This window comes from Balearica regulorum, chromosome 1, assembly GCF_011004875.1.
Source record: "Balearica regulorum gibbericeps isolate bBalReg1 chromosome 1, bBalReg1.pri, whole genome shotgun sequence".
In the NCBI taxonomy this organism is placed as follows: domain Eukaryota; kingdom Metazoa; phylum Chordata; class Aves; order Gruiformes; family Gruidae; genus Balearica; species Balearica regulorum.
The window spans coordinates 42,826,069-42,840,148 of record NC_046184.1 but is presented as its reverse complement, the minus strand read 5'-3'; the positions used below and the strand labels follow the sequence as shown (position 1 = coordinate 42,840,148).

Below are 14,080 nucleotides of genomic sequence, written 5' to 3'. Positions count from 1 at the left end.
CGCACAAAGAACTGTTGGTGTGAGTGAGGAAGTGAAAATCTTACAGAGAGGACATCATAGAAAAAAAATCCACCTTTTCCTCCTCTGTGAAAACTAGACATGTTAAAAGGAATGAATAAAACACACCAAAGTGTGAATGAATACTAGCAGTGTATGTTAAAAGACATAAAACCGCATTTATAATGGAGATGGTGGTGGTTTAGGAAGCTCTGCTATTTCATGCTTCTGGTCACATTTCAGTAGCCCATAAATCGGCCACCCAATACTGGATTTTTGTAAATCTGTGTTAGCTAACTCTGTGTTGGTTGGACAAAGTGTCCTTTTCAGACACTCCATACCATATAACCTCTACAAAAGAAAGACACAACTCTCCACCTCGTCTAATTAGCTGCATTTATTGCTTGCATTAAAAGCATCCTGGGACTCTTTACTGGAAGAGAGCCCCATTACCCAACACAGACATCTGAAAACGTAATTCCTGCCCTGAAAATTTAATTCAAATTAAAGTGTATGTAGAGGATCACCAATAACATCCTACAGCTAAGGGGACTGCGCTGACATAGATGTCCTCAGTTACAATCACTAGATCAACTGTAAGTAAATTATCACAGAAAGTGTTCACAGGGCCTTCAGTGATTTTATATTGGAAGAAGCAGTAAGTCAGGATAATATAAGGAGCACACACATAACTCTCCTTTTTTTGAATCTGATTGGCACTTAGGTTTACAGACCCTTTGCTTTTAGAGGGCAGGTTTGGATGGCAGGTACAACTTTCACTTCAAAACAACCCTAATTCAACCAGTCTTGATCTGGTGAACATAAAACAAGAATGTTCCCTAGAGTTCCTAGGAGTTCCCAGTACATAGAGGAAACATGCACTGAGGAGTACTTCAGAAATACTGAAATGATTGTAAAGGCACTGGTAGGTTGATGCAAAAATCAATTTATTTTAATCTGGTTTGAAATCATACTTGTCCTGACACAATAGTGTTGTCTGGATGGCTTAAATGCACGTTTCTGGAGCACGAGACATTCTCGTTTTTACAAAACACTCTACTTGATTTAACTTTACTGGATACACTGGCACTGACAATATGCTTTGAAAGCTATTTTGTTTTAAAGCTTAAGTTATTCTCTCATTTTGTCTCTTGGTTAAGGTAATTTCTTTTACTTAAGCATATATGAATGTTTCCCTTCTTAATTCGGTGCAGAGGCTAACCATGAAATTCTGCTAGGCTGAGCCCCACAAAGAGCATATGCAGTCCATGACACCACACTAGAGGGGGTGAGCTCTTCAGGGCTGGTTACTGGTGCACATCTGAGTGGAGACACAATTCCCTTCTGGTCTACTGGACTTGGTGAAAAAGAAATAGTTGAAGAAGGCCTGTGCAATAAAATAATTTAAGAATATCCCTATTTCAAAATTAAAAGGAGACTTAGAGGAGGAGCTGTGAGTTCCTTCTCATGAACCCAGCACCACCAGTGTATAGGGCAGGGTCATATGGCGGGTGTATAGGGCAGGTTCCTCTGAGCAGCCCCATGCATCCTGATGGGCCATGATGGTTTCCTGGACACCCTTAGTCCCCAGCTCCCTTCCTCCTGCCCATCACTGTGCCAATCTGAAATGGACCACTTGTCTCTGGAGGTACAGAACATGCAGCCCAGCCCTCTTCCCTTGAGAGCTTCCCCAGGCTCTGCTGAAGGGGATTGTCCAGGCAACAGCTCCAGCAAGGAAGGTGACATGCCCCATGCTCCCTCACCGCCCATCCTTGGCTGCCTGCACCTGAGCGGGAAGGAAGGTTGGTCAACATCCCCCGTTGGGTCATTTCTTAAACTAGTTAACACATATTTTTATAGACCTAGAACATGATTTAGTGCTGAATTCATAAGCCCTAGGAAAAAGCAGCAGCCCAGAAACTCAGCTGAGCGTAGGTCTCATTGCTTCTGACGTACTCCTCACAGACAAATGACCTTTGCCATACTGTGATGTCCAAAAGAAAAAAAATGGGAATAAAACTTCTCACTTTATCTTTAAAAAAAGTCAGTCTAATCTGATCTGGCAGGAAAAATGACTTACTTTCAATCATATAATGAATACTGCTACAAGGCAGACTTACCCGGGTGATTTGTCTGTATATTCCTGTATCTTAACTTGCCTCCATTTCTTTTAAAGCTTAACCTTCAGGCTAGGTGATCTGGTTAATCCTTAGTTTGAGCCTAATCACAACATTCTCATAATATTTGTTAGACTCACAGGCACATTTCAATTACCTCAACTCAGGTTTAGCAGGTTTATTTCCTTCCCTGGAAAATACATGTAAGCTCAGTTGTTCCAGAACATGAAACATTTCTCTTTCTGCAAATTTTTAGCCTGTGTTACGTTAGCAATTGAACTTTCCCTCAGCAACAAAACCATAATAAATGTTCAGTTTCCATTGAACAAAAGGAAAATCAGAGTAGAGTCTGCTTAGCTTCCTTTGCCTGCGAACTAATGAACGCAGACCATAAACGACTGTCTGCAAGATCTAGTTATCTGTCTCTGTGAAAAGAACATACGCTGCAGGAGAAAATGAGATTGCAAGAAAGAGGGAAGCTGGAGGATTGATAATTACAGGAAAGGAAACTCATTTAGGAGACTAACATGATCATTACGTAGCTAAGCTTTGTTCAAGACTGTTCAGATGATAAAGCACTATAAACTCAGAATCAGCTAATGACTTGCTTGAAACGCTTTAGAAGCTAAAGGGTTTTTTCAGCATGAGCCTTGACCAAACCTAGATCAAGGTGACTGTTATTATTAACTGATTATAATTAAATGTGTTCTGTACACACGAGGAGTGCTTTCCTTTCTCCAGAAAGGAAAAAGACTCCTGTCTTGCTGAGAAAGTTTGTGTTTAGAGGGCATATCTGAACTCTTTTAAGTCTATTTTTGTTTGCACGAGACGGAATTTCATCAATACTTACAAATACCTAAAGGGCAGGTGTCAAGAGGATGGGGCCAGACTCTTTTCAGTGGTGCCCAGCGACAGGACAAGGGGCACAAACTGAAACACAGGAAGTTCCATCTCAGTATGAGGAAAAACTTCTTCACTTTGGTGAAGTGACTGAGCACTTGAAGAGGCTGCCCAGAGACGTTGTGGAGTCTCCGTTCTCTGGAGATATTCAAAACCCGCCTGGATGCCATCCTGTGAAACCTGCTCTAGGTGATCCGGCTTTAGCAGCAGGGTTGGACTAGATGATCTCCAGAGGTGCCTTCCAATCCCCGACATTCTGTGATTCTATGATTTTCAACGTAACAGTACCAGCAGGGCAGCAGCAGCCTGGTTCGCTCCTCCAATGACTTGAGTAAGTCTCAGCTAGTTCTGCACTTGAGGAAGACAAGACAAGCAGGAAGGAACAGCAGCCTCGTAACTGCTCTTCCAAAACCAAGCCACCTTTTAACAGTCAACTAGCAACATGCAGAGGACTTAGGCCAGAATTGCCAGCTCAGACCTCAGCCATAATCCACATTATCCCCCACCTACCTCAGGAATCGACTTCTGTTCTCTGTCCCAGGGGTGCGTGGGTGTCAGGCTGTCTCTCTTCTGCTAGATGGCAGCAAAGCCAAAAAACCTGTCGCTTCACAGTTGGTCTTGTCATCAATGAATAGATGCTCATGGTCTTCCTGGTCTTCCTTCCTGGTAAAGGAAAGTAGCCTCATTCAGTTTTTCGTGGCCCATTTCATGCCATGCCAGACACACAGCTGTTGTTCCCCATATCTCCATGTATCCCTCCCTTGTTCATGGTGGAAGTGAACTCATTCAACCCCAATACAAAAGAACAGAAAAACACAGGGAAATGGAGGCATGGACAATAACTGTACACTTATTTGTCATTAGCACAGGGACCCTACATCAATGTATAAATCCGAGCAATGATGAACTACTCTGACTTGACAGCTCCTGCTTATTTCCATGGCATTGAAGTTCCTTTTGCCAAAAAGACCAAAAAAACAGATGTTACCATGTTACCAACCAACTTGGGACAAAGTCTGATTTCATTTTCGTTGGTGGAAATCTGAGGTTCAGCAATATATATGATTTCTAGTCAGGCTTTTATGAGCATTCACACTTTTTCAATAGTTCTCATCAAGACTTCTATTGCTTCACTGTGCTAGAGAGATCTCCTGTAACATATTAAACCAGCATAAGAAGCAGAGGTACATCAGTTGGGTACCTTCATCTGCAAGTTCAGAAAAGACACTTACAACAATACCTGCCAATGCCTTCCAGAGATTCGGCACACAATAAGCTTATGAATTTCAATCATATTTCATTTAACGGCACCCCCAGGTCCAGGCGGGATTTTGCTGTTTGCCTGGGAAATGAGGTGCTTTAGATTATATGAATAAAGGAATGACCAGAAAAAAAAAGTAAATCACCCTGTAGCTGCTTGGAGTGACAAACAATACCAGTGCATGCAAAAAATTTTCATCTCTAGTGTACAATTTTTGTAAAAATGAACATAATTTATTCCTTAATTGCTATAAAAGATTAGGCACTCATAGACAGCGGATAGTCAGTGACCATGTAGAATTATAAAGACATTTAGTAGCAGATAACAGATATGTGTAAAGATTTATGTGAATGATGCATTTATTTATGGGACAGATACTGCAGCCCCCAACTGATGAGTAGCATGCAAAGGGTAAGATGCCCTTCTAATCTCATAAACTTCAGAGTCGTTAAAGTAATAACCATATTTACGTCTTCAAAGCACTTTGCAAAGATTAACTAATGAATCTTCACTACATATCTGTGAGGAAGACATTTTATAGATGGGGACACGCACAAAGAGATGCAATGATTTATCCAAGGTCATAGGCACAGTCAGCATTAATAGAGATTAGTATACAGTGTTCATTAGACCACATTCACATGGGGAACAGTGTCTTAAATATTTCATTAAAAACTACATTGCACACCCTTCTCATCCAAAGCAGAACAGTACTGCAGCTGTGACAAATGTCCTGTCCAGAAACAAAATGACCTTGTGCAGGGTCATCTCCTCTACCTCTTGTCGCTCGGCCTCCTTGGTTTATTCCCATAGTATCTAATTTAAAGAGAAATTATAGTACAGTGCAATTACCTACACACTCTTCCACAACTTGACTTATTTTTAATGAGTCCTTTATATACAAAATAAGAGGATTGCTTGAAAAAAACTGCTTTCATAGACCTGGCTAGGTTCTCAGGTGCTATAACTAATGATCCTAATGAAATGCTAGCTGAAGGAGTTGGTAAAAACATTAAAATTATATGCCCGCTCTTTGAATTCACAATTGGAACTAGCTCCATGTTTACAGGGTATTAAATTCACTTGGCTAAATTCACAGCAGAGCCTGATACCAAGGACAAATGCAACTGCACCAACTCATCACTCAGAGATGAGCGCTCTTAGCTTGCTGCAAACTGCTCATCACCACTCTCCCATGCTCCTCAGAAGAGCATCTCCTTAATCACTTCTGTTAATCTAAACAACTCCATTCGTAGGCATTGGTTAACTCTGCTCATGTGGACTGAACCAAGGAAGGGAGTTTCATGAGTAGCCCTACTAGCAGATCTGAGCAAACAGGAGCTTTTGGCAGCCCAGCAGAAAAAAATGGAGCAGACAATGCCCTCTTCCACTGCTGTATCTGTTTGCAATGCAGGTTTTCTTGCACACTGGGACAATACGTCGATGTCACTAACACCTTCAGTCATCAGGTACAAGGGATGCTTCAGTCCCACTCCTATTCCATTCCATCGTAGTATCAGTTCCATTGTGCCTATAATCCTGTAAACCCTCTACAAAAATGCCAGATGATGAGAAGAAAGAAAGAAACATTATGCAGGGTGGCGTGTCAGAGCACCTCAGTCATGGCCATTACTCTCAGCCTCAAAATATTTCATCCTAAAGATAGGTACAGCCCATTGGTACATTTTACTACAGCTTCAGCTCCTTGATGATCAGAGTTTGGTAAGAAGATGAAGGCCATCTAGGATGACATACAGGACTTTAATCTACACCTCATCTGTAATCTGAATACTTACAGCACTGCTCAGGTTTTAATTTCCCTTGTTCAGGATCTCCATCTCAATATTGTGTCTGATATCTATCATTGATATATGTATCTCATTGCATCCTTGCATTGTTAATTCATTCACCCCTGAAGAAAAAGGATAATGTCCATCCTGTTTTACTTCATTGTTTCACTTTTTGAAAAATTTCCTTTCCTGTCTATAGTGGAAACTGGTTTTGTTTCATTGGTTGATTTTCTTATCTTACTTTTGCTGTATGCTAGACTGTAACCTGTTTTCCTCCAACTGCAGTTAAGGTAGATCGAGCCTTAAAGGGAGAAATGAGTTTGAACATTGGCAAAATAGTACAGGGATAACTCTGAAACAATAATAAGTCTTCCTTCTTTTCCCCTCCCAAACTATGTTCCAACCTGTTCACTTTTTGATGTTTGTTGACCTATAGCAGCAATAAAACTGTAGATTTAAGCCAAAAAATTAATTTTTGTTTCAGACAAGAATTGTATGCCTTTTCATAGTAAAGCAACATTAGCTCATTTCTTACCAGAGCAGACATCTTTTCTTTCCATTAACTTCTGAATGTTCTGCCTCAAGTGTATGATTAATAAAGGGCCAAAGTTGGATGAGTTTATTTATCCAAATAATCCTATTAAGAACAGTGGGGAGTCCAAAGGCTGGTAAGGAAAATAACCCACCTGTTGAAATGTTTGGACCAAGTAAGAGAAAATGAGTCCCATCTGTTTTTTCAATATTCTTCAGGCAGAATGAATACTTATGCAGGAAAATACATTTCTGATGTATTTTAAAATCATCATAGTAAAAAGTAAGAGGCCATTTTCAGACAGTAGAAAAAAAGATTTCTGGAAATGAATACTATACCAGATGCCTAGCTTTTAGCAGTAAGGCACAGAGATTCAGTTTGACAGAACCATTACTGAGCGGTAGGTGTGCTACACTTGAAAAAATGGAGTTCTCTTTTTCTGTGCCTCAGTTATTATAGATACCAGCACAGTGGCAGATTGTGTCTCCTAAATATTTTTAATTATATTTAATAGTATTTCATCTCAGACATTACAAGCTGGGAATGAAGGGAATGGCTGGGAATGAAGACAGCTGCTAGCATTGGAGAAGAGACAGTGATGGGGAACCCAGGAACATTTGTAATTCAGGAATTATTTCAGAATGGGGTCAGTCACTGCTCAGTCTAATGGATTTTTTTTTTGGTCCAGTTTTTGACCAGTTCCATAAAATAGAATATTCTTTTCTATAGAGTATTTCTACTAGGGGGAAAAAAAAAAAAAAAAAAAAAAGGAAAATGCCAGAGGGAAAAGAAAACAATTGCCAGACCACCCATCCGAACAACTGAAGCATTACAGATCCTATTACAGTTTATAGCAATTGGGATTAGAAACACCGCAGAATACCCTTCTGCCATTCTTTTACAGACAAATCTTCTGGGCTCTTCCAAAGCAGTGACTGCCAGATTAGGCCCACAGCACTGGTTTCTAAGGAGGCATTTGTTAAGACATGGTCTTGACAGGTGGGATTCAAAGCCCCTATCACTATGAACAGGCCCTTTGACACTCTTAAAGTTTTGGATCGACATCACTATCTAATGGATAAGGAGGGCAGGAAAACCTATTTCTTCTTTAATGTTGGCCTACTGTGGCTTAAAGCCCCGTAAGTTTCCAAACCATTTTCCAGAATGAGCATGAGCGGCCAGCATGCAAAGGGTAGCTTTGTGTCACATCTTTCTGGCTGCTTCTTCTTTGTGAAGTTGATAGCCTCTGAGCTATTCACCTGTTCCACCCTTCCAACAGCTATAAGCTACCTGTGTACCTTCTTTCATAAAATGTGACCCACAAATACTGTTGGTAGGTAACAGTAAGGGAGAGTGGCTGCAAGGCACGTGTTCCCGGTGTCCCACAGACTCCCTGGCTGTGCCAACATCTCCCTTGGGATCAGAGTGGCTGGGGATGCACAAAGGTCCTGGACCCCACCGCTCCCGCCACACGGCGTGGTGGTGCTGCATGATGTCTGGGTGCCGTGCTGATGCCTTCCAGGTCCTGCCATGTCCCCTAGAGATGGCCTGCACCTGGTCAGGCTGGACACACTTCCCAGTCTGACCAGACGCGGACCTGACCTCCAGGCAGGCTGGTGGCCACCACTCAGGCTCAGTGCCGGTGCAGCTATGGCCCCTCCAATTAATTTTCTTTGACATCTCATGCACAACAAGCAAAAAGTAAAACAAACGGAAAACCCCAGCCCTGAAATATTCCTGACTGCCAGGACATTAACACACTACTTGCTCTATATAAAACCTTCAAATAGCTTACAATAAATTCCCACAAACCAGCACAGAGCAAAAACTCCTCACCACCCCTGCTCACCTCCGCAGATGTTTCCTTCCTGCACACAGGCACATGGGTGTCCTTGGGACGTAAACCATGCTCTGTTCTTCTTTGGGGAAACAAGATAGCTATCTATTCATGAAAAAGAAAAAAAATGCACTTCAAAGTCATGCAGAAACACTTGGCTACAGAGTCGCTGTTGTTGCTGTAATCCCACCAAGCAAGATCCCCCGCTCTAGCCCTGCCGGATCGGCCCCGCTCTGGCTGCTGGAGGCCGTACAGCTGCTCTGGATTTCTTGTGTCGCATGGCTGAAAGGTCAGACGATGCAGTGGGCAGCACCGCTGGGGTGGTTACAGCCTTCCCCGTCACTTCGCAGCCTGGCTGGCTAGTTACATGTCTTGAGAGCAGAGGATCTGCAGAAGAGCTCTTCTAAGTACTGTGACAGTTAACTATCTCTGCATAACTTATTTCTATCTAGATGAATTAATAATTTCTATTTTTTATATAATCTACATCCTCCAGATGATTCCCAGTGAGATGGAGCCCACTCCATCTGTGGCCAGGCTTACACAGCAATCTGAGTCATCCCTGATTAATTGGATGCCTTGAGCCCCTGTGGGGTTTGGATCCCTCAGGGATATGTGAAAAGTTTCAGAAGTTTTACACTTTGCGAAATGAAGTAAATACAATCTGCTGAAAGGCAAAAAATGAGTTAATTCAATTAAGCGTTTGGGATTTTCCAGTTTTTCAAAATTTGCCTTTTTGTTTACACAAATGGATGACATATCCAATAGATGCACAATGAAAGGAAGAAGGATTTCCTATGCTTAGAGAGACTTTTACACAGACATGCAGTGTGCACTTTGAAACAAGGAAAGAAGGAAACTAACATTCAGCATGTGGTCTCATCTTCAAACAAGTGGGTAGCTCTACGAAACAAAAGCTACATGTGTATTTTGACATCTGAACAGGAAAGCCAGCATCTTTTATGGGTACCAACATCTTTATTTCATAGGAACAAGTCTTGAGGCTTGGGATGTGTTTTCCAGGCTCACAGCAGGAAAGAGAATTTCCAGGATGCAGACAACCTTCTTTAACACCTCAGTAGTCACAGCACGGTCCAGCCTAGAGAAGGTGGACAACAGAGAAAGATGGTCACTTTCTGATGGTACCTGAGGCAAGGTAAAAAAACCCCAGCTGCCAGCTGGAAGCAGCTCTATTGACTGGTCTCTATCTATTGACTGGGCTCTTTGGCACCTCTTTTAAGTGCCTGAAGTCAAGAGGTAGGAATGCAGGCCACAGTCTTGAAAAGCCTTTCCTGATGTCAGAGCTAAAGCTTGTCTCTGCAGTTTCCCTTCCTGTTTCCATCCATACATTTGCAATACATACTTTTCTTGAAGTATAGCAGAACTAGCGTTCAGAAAAATACCCTGATGAGTGGGGTAAATGGAAGGGGAAACATCACTGCATGCCTTGGAATGGGAGAAGGCAGAAGAAAAGGCAGTGTCATCTTTCAGAAGAAGTGTTTGGAGATGTCTTACCTGGTGTTGAGAAAGAACATGATCGAATCAGACATTCTCAAACACAGCAGCTGAAGTCCAAGAGGATTCCAGATGAACTCCTGGTAAGGAAACATTTAGCAGGAGGCAATCCAACAGGGCTATGGAAAGACTAAATGCTATCCTCAACACAGTTAACATGCAGCAGCACCTGCATGCAAAATGATGCACTGAAGGATGTTACCCTAATCATCTCATACCTCTTCTGGAAGAGCTCAGCTGACAGGAGGCACAGGCTCCAGGAACAGCCCATCAGCTCATGCTTGCCTGCCTCTCCAGTGGGATTGGATCATCCAGGGGACTAGAGGAGGCACAAGTAAAAGAGAGATGTGGGGAGACAAGAAGACCAATTAAGTGTTATCAGATGTCTATGAGGTCTTCTTCCACCTAGGTTTGTGTTTCAGATTTTCAAACAGATAGCAACGGAGTCAGAGTTCTTGTACATGGCTGTACAAAGAAGCTTGTGGAAATCTTGAAAGTCCGTCCCCTCAATATGTGCAGATCAATGCAACAAACCATACTGCTCTCACAGCAACTCTGATGCCTCCAAGAAGGAAGGAGAAGGAAGAAAATGGGTGGAGGACAGCTGCAGCATGTTGAGAGTATTTAGCTGTTGTGTTGGTTCACTCGTGGAGGTATTTTCCAAGTTCAGACCTTACCCTTAGCTTGTCCGTCTGTCCACAGCAGAGTCACTGAGGTTAACGACTCCTTTGTTTCCTCTGCAGTATCCTCTAGACTGTCTGGGCAGTGCAAATCAGTAATGTGTCAGCCCCAGGCTGACTCACCACACCGAATCATTCAGCCAACAGAATTAACCACAACTTGTAAGCTTTACATAGACAAAATATCTAGATCCTGAATTTCAAGCTGATAAACAAAAAGAAAGGTTTGGAGCACTTACATTAGCTACCCAGGGCTTCCTTAGCGTCCAGAGACAGGCATCCTGAAAGAGTAATTCAGGTCATAGGAGGACTAAATTGCATTCCAGAGTTCCTTGTCTATGGCAATAAGAGAGCTTAAGACAATGAGATTCTTAATTTAGGTGCCTCATTAAGTGCCTGTGATGTGATGGGATGAATTTGGGTGAAAGTGTTCATGCCACTGCAACAACAGAACCCTGGGAGGGTTGCTGCTGTGTTTTTACTTGGAGAAAGGCTAACTCATCATTTTCCCACGAGCCTTTGATCTCATCCCAGTGGCTCTGCTCAAGTCGCTAATCCCCAAAAGCACAAAGCATTCCCTTTTCAATTTAGAAAAAGAGTGGGTGTATAGATGAGTGTACCAAAAGGTTTTGGGGAAACCAGAGCAAGATGGAGGATATAATTTCAAACCCTTGTCCTCAGGAAGGGATATGGTTCTTTTTCCTCTTACATAATTCAGAGTAGAATATCAGATTTTCTGCTATTGCTCTAAAGGCCGAGTGTTTAACCAGACATGCTCTCCGCTTGCCTGAGGACAGCTGCAATACACAAAGTGCATTTTGAGAAATCATTGCTTTTATTAACTGCAATTATACAAGCCAGTAATGAAAACAAGAAAGGACTATTACCCAGTCCCTCCTAGCTATCAAAATTCGTAACGACCAACATCGCTTTACTAAGATATAAAGCAAATAGTTTTAAGCCAGTCAGAAATACCCAGGGTAGGAGTGTAACTGACCAAACTCTCAATTTTCACATGCCACATTTACAACCTTCTGCCCACCTTATGATTTCAGGGCAAGTGTTCTCGTCTGGGGAAATGACTCTGTATGGAAAATCAAAGTACTGTCTGAAGCTCACACTGATATATGCACAGATCAGTGGAGCCTTTCATTCATATATTCTGAGGAAAAAGCATTAAGTTATTCAGAGGCTAAGCTGCTGTTGAGATTGAAGCTATAGGATCATGGAAATGTAGGTTGGACTATACCTTGAAAGGTCCTCTACTCCAACCTCCTGCTCAAAGCAGGACTGTTGCCATCCCAAAGGTCTTCCTAATGGAGAGCTACATGAGGCTCTTCCTAATGTAGCCCAGTGTATGGGTTACCTTGGGCTCTTTGGCACCTCTTTTAAGTGCCTGAAGTCAAGAGGTAGGAATGCAGGCCACAGTGAAAGTGCCCTGTCAGCACCCATCCACTATAAATACCCAGGGCTTTTTTAGCAGGGCTACCACTAGCCAGTCACTTCCCAGCCTGGGTTGATGCATGGAGTTATTCTGCCGCAGGTGCAAAACTTTGCATTTCTCCCTGTTAAACCATTCAAGCTGTTTAGGTTGGCCTAGTCCTCATGTTTAGCAAAGGTCCTTTGGATTGAACTCTGCCACCCATCTTGTCAGCTGTTTATTCTAACTAAATATCTTCTATAAATTTGCTGATGGTTCATTCTGTGTTATCAGTCAGGTTGTTGATGATGTTAAACAACTCCTGCAGTATTCCTCTCATAAGTGACCACCAAACAAATGTGAGCCACCCTTTGAACCAGAGGTTCAGTCCACCTAACAGTTCGTTTCTCCAGCCCATACTTCTTCTGCTTCCAAATGAGAATGCTGTGGGTGATGGCATCAAAATCATTCATAAAGTCAAGGTGTATTGCATTCATGGCCTTCACCTTCTCCACACAGGCAGTCACATTGTTGTAGAAAGCAATCCATGTTGACTGTTTCTGATTACCTTCTTACCCATCACATGTCTGTGAATGGACCCCAAGAAGACATGTGCCATGATCTTTCCAGGAACCAAGGTGAAGCTGACTGGTCTTCACTGCAGTAAAGTTCCCTGGGTCCTTCCTTTTGCATTGCTTAAGGACTTACTGCTAGTCTTTTTCCTGTTGTCACAGACCTCTCCCAATCACCATGATTTGTCAGAGGTAACAGGCAACACACTATGAAGTCATATTAGCTAATTCTTTCAGCACTCGGGAAAACCTCCAGCCCCATAGATCTGAATATATCCAGGGTCTCCAAGTAGTGTCTACTGTGTTGTTTCCTCACTGTTGCCTGTCCCTCCAGTCTCCAAATTGTGCTGATATACACAATGGTCTGGAAGCAAGTTTTGTTGTGAAAGCCAAAGCAAAAACCGTTATTTGAATTTCTCAGCCTTTTCCATATTGTCCAACACTAATTTGTCTCCTCCAACAGACCCACATGGACTTTTGCAACATATCCTTAAGATCAGCTCCAGGGCTTTGACCTTCCTGATTTTGTATCTACATACCCAAGCAATGGTTTCATACAAGTCCTTTGTTGCCTGCCCTTGTATTAGCACCTGGTATGCTCCTTTTTTGTGTTGTAGTTCATCAAGAAACTCCCCACTTCACCATGCTGGCCTTTTGCTGCAACACCCAGTCTTTCTGCACAACACAGTGGTTTGTTCCTAAGCTCTTTTTTTTCTTTGAAAATCAGCCTTCTTCCTATTCATGACGTTTTCCAAGGGATGATATCTAGCAAATACCTCACTGAGGTGAAGTCCACTCTCCTAAAATCCAGTTCTGACTCTACAACTCGTATTCCTATCTCCGCTCCGGATCCTGAACTCAATCATCTTGTTGATGGCAGCTGAAGCTGCCATCCACGGCCACATTTGACCCCAATTCTTCCCTTCCTGCGAAAAACGCATCAAGACACCATTGCCCCGGTGGACAATTTCACAATTTACATCGTAAAAGTGTCACTAGCACTCTAGGATCTGCCTGAATTGCTTGCACAATACCAAGATGCCCTTCTGACAGATGCCTGCATCATTGAAATCTCCTCTGTGAGCTCACCTAGATGCTCTTCAGAAGTTCAGAAACTAGAAAGGTTTCTAAACTTTCATCCCAGATGCTAAGACATGGAACCACTTTTAAAACATACCATTTTTTAATAACAGAATCTGTTCATTATCTAAATACACATTCTACCTCCATGGGTAGAATGAATTCAGCTCTGTATCTGGCTGCTTCGGTCTTCTGATACTGTCCGAAGAAATGGGATTTCCTGATACATCTGCAAAGCTCATTTTTGTCCAATGAAGAAGAATGACAAAGATGAGCCATAGCACAGTCAGCGGCTTACATGATGAAGTGTTTATTTATTTTTAGAGCAAAGCTAGAGTATAGAGACCTATGAAAGTGTAACGTTGGCATCTTACTGCAC

At 42.3% G+C, this 14,080-nt stretch overlaps 1 protein-coding gene and 1 long non-coding RNA gene across 2 annotated transcripts in view; both read left to right on the top strand.

The window, feature by feature from the left end:
- The window catches only part of CSRP2 (cysteine and glycine rich protein 2), an 85,992-nt gene that overhangs the window by 32,342 nt on the left and 39,570 nt on the right, over nucleotides 1-14,080 (top strand). The gene's annotated exons all lie outside the window — the stretch shown is intronic.
- Nucleotides 1-14,080, top strand: part of LOC142600050 (uncharacterized) — a 28,348-nt gene that overhangs the window by 1,632 nt on the left and 12,636 nt on the right. The gene's annotated exons all lie outside the window — the stretch shown is intronic.